The sequence below is a fragment of the Capricornis sumatraensis genome, chromosome 2 (assembly GCF_032405125.1).
Source record: "Capricornis sumatraensis isolate serow.1 chromosome 2, serow.2, whole genome shotgun sequence".
Taxonomy (NCBI): domain Eukaryota; kingdom Metazoa; phylum Chordata; class Mammalia; order Artiodactyla; family Bovidae; genus Capricornis; species Capricornis sumatraensis.
Genome location: NC_091070.1, coordinates 93,686,477 through 93,689,499, shown reverse-complemented (window position 1 = coordinate 93,689,499; position 3,023 = coordinate 93,686,477). Strand labels below are relative to the sequence as shown.

Here is a 3,023-nt window from a genome sequence, read left to right as displayed (position 1 = left end):
TGGCACAAGGTCAGTGCTCACTGAATGGTAGCTGTTGTAACAATTATTATAGGGTGAAACGCTGTCTGGTTTCCTCAGGCTGACAACCATCATCAAATAGCACTTAATGTCAGGATGAAGAAGTCAGACACTCCAGTTTGATCCATGCTACCTGGGAGTGTGGCCTACGACTGAATTCCATTCAATTCAAGGCAGCAGATGTGTGTTCATAGCCTGTTTTGTATGAGACACAGGGCTGTCTTCCTTTTCAGTGGGCTCTGGATGCTTTCATGGGAGACAGCTGTGTGTGGGGAGGATCAGACAGGCTGAGGCGGCTCAATGACCAAAGCAGGTTTACGGGGTGCCTTCCCCACTTCTGCAGCTTCTGGAGGCCTTCCTGTCTGTTATCTCTTCAGCTGGCTGAGTTTTCCCTGTCCCACTCCTCTCCCTCCAAGTCTGACCATTTGTTGGGGAGAAGACTGACGAACCCTGACTGTGAAGAGCCAGGTGTTCAGCTGAGAGATCCTAAAACGAAGCTGCAATGAGAACCATATGCAGAATGAGCAAATCATGAGTCCTCTGGGTCATCTAGGGAAAGGAGTCTCTGAGTCCCATTCCTAAAGAAACCCGGATTCGTCCATGGGAGAGACAGTCTGTCCTTTTCCTGAGATCTGTGAGCGGGGTCAAGGATATTAGCCAAAGCCAGTGGGAACAGGGATCCAGAGCTCAGGGTCCGCTCATTCATTGTTGGTACCACACGTGCACTAGCTTAAAGGTACTGTGGAGCTCATGAAATGCACTGAATGGAAAAGCCTGCTCCACCTTCACAGCGGCCTTTCTTGCCCCCTTTCTTATCCACAGAAAGTGACTGAGAGCCTGTTCACCTGCCCAGAGTTACTAATCCTTCTCATTAGCCTTGGAGGGAACTCCACAAGCTCACAAGGAAAGCCAAACAGGGAGGAGGTTTTTATTAATCAAATGGCTTTAAGTAGGCCCAGAAGAGATTGGGTAGGACGGTAGAGATGAGGGGGCACTGGGCAATATGCTGAGGTTTCTCCCAACTCTGTAGCTCTAAAAAATATGTGGCCCCTCCAGAGGAGAGATGAGAGCAGCCAGGAGAAGTTAAGGGCTAAGTAGTCTAGGTATTTTGACTCTATATGTTAACTTCCACCTAGTGATCAAAAATAAGGACTCAGACCAAAAGGTCTGGAGAGGGAGGGACACTAAAGGGAACCGCCTCAGAGGCCACTCATGTATCTTTGGATATTTACAAAGTCTGGTGGTACAGCATTAGGTTGGTTTCAGCTGCGTAAATAGAGGAACTTCCCTTGGTTTAAACGAATCTTTAAAGGAAATCTCTAGAGGTCCAAATGCAAAAAAACTCATCCTTGTTCAGAAGGCTGGAGATAATGAGCATGAGGGTCTGAGAAGACAGTTTCCTCTGTGGACCTGTGGTCCACTCTCACAGCCTTAGATTTCATCAAACCTGTTGCCTCTCGTCTGGGGAGAACTGACCCAGCGGCTCCCTTTCACAGCAGTTCCATGACTTCAGAAGCAACGCCCTGCTCTTTCAGCGCTTTTTGCTGAATGTTCTTTTTCTCTCTCAAAATCCAGTTATGTAGGGACCCAGCGCTTTCCCCTTTCGCTGAATTCAGCTCTGAATTCCTGGTAGCAGGGTGAAGGGAAATTTCATGAGGAACATACGCCCAGGAGGCACCGGGGCTCTTCCTGCTGGTCTCCACCGGCCTCCTCTCCTGGGAGGCCCTCCAGGACACCCTCTCTGGGGTCCGTGGGAAGGGATGGTCAGGTTGGGCTTTGGGTGCCCAATTAATGGCCGTTTGTGACACTTTTACTCAACTTGGTAACTTGTCAAAATAACCCTGCTGCTGCTAAGTCGCTTCAGTCGTGTCTGACTCTGTGCGACCCCATAGACGGCAGCCCACCAGCCTCCCGCGCCATTTTTTGTTTTTGGCCTGCGCAGTTTGAGGGATCTTAGTTGCCCTTCCAGGAAAGGAACCAGCAGGGAGTGAAAGCTAGAGCCCAAACCACTGGACCCCCCGGGAACATCCAAAGCTCCAACTTTAAACAGGACACGGCTATGAATTTTTCTCAAACGGCAGAATCTTCCAGAGTGTACATCTTGGACGTGCACGGTACAGACAAAACACCTTTGCGCCCACCACGCAGTTCAAGAAAAAGGAAATTGTCAAACTTTGAAAACCCTCAATCCACCGAAGGGAGGAACTACGCTCATGAATTTGGTGCTAATCACTTGCTTTTTTTTTTTTTCTTTTTCAATTTAACAGCAAAGTCTGTGACAGAAATCAAACTCGGACATACACGTACACAAAACATCTGAGAGCCGGGTCTCCGCTCGGTGCGGCGTGTCGATGCCAGCCCGCCCGCCGCTTCGCCCCCTAGTGCCGACACAGGCGCGCTGCATGAAGACAGCTTTCCCGGGCGGAAAGGCCGCCCACTCGCCTTATTTGCATACCCGCCGGGCTCTGCACACCGTACAAGTTTAAAATTATAAAACTTCATTTTTCTTTTACCTGTGTGTTCTGAAATTAGACCCTTGTTTACAGAGTAATCTAGAAATTTTTGTTCAGGCACTGGCTCTCGGCGTTAGCTAGTCACTCTCACTGATGTAGGAGTTCCTGTTACCCGAGTTGTGACTTAGGCGGCTGTAGGCTATACTCTGGTTTCTCTTCAGACCGTATAAATCTTTCGCCTTTTACTAAAGATTTCCGTGGAGAGGAACGACTCTGAGTCTTAAACTAATTTTTTGAGGCCTTGTTTTGACAAGGCTACTGATACTGGTTAATGAAAGACTTGCAGTGTTTGAATACAATGGTGGCTGAGATCTGGGTTTGAACTTTGGGTGGAAAAGAAAATAACAACTCACTGTAATATTGTCGTCTAGAAAATCCTGGTAGGTTACAGTTCAAGGGGTTGCAAAATTTCAATGGCGACTGAGTTATTCGTTTGTAAAGGTGTTTGTTTTTTCCGTGGGTCTGGGGGAAATTCAGGTATAATCCCCATTG

General features: G+C 48.2%; 1 non-coding gene across 1 annotated transcript; it reads left to right on the top strand.

Annotated features, from left to right (window-relative positions):
• The first annotated feature begins 2,672 nt into the window (after nucleotides 1-2,672).
• Nucleotides 2,673-2,788, top strand: LOC138074617 (U5 spliceosomal RNA). The gene has a single exon (XR_011144451.1). It is a non-coding gene; the product is annotated as a U5 spliceosomal RNA (small nuclear RNA).
• Nucleotides 2,789-3,023: the final 235 nt, after the last annotated feature.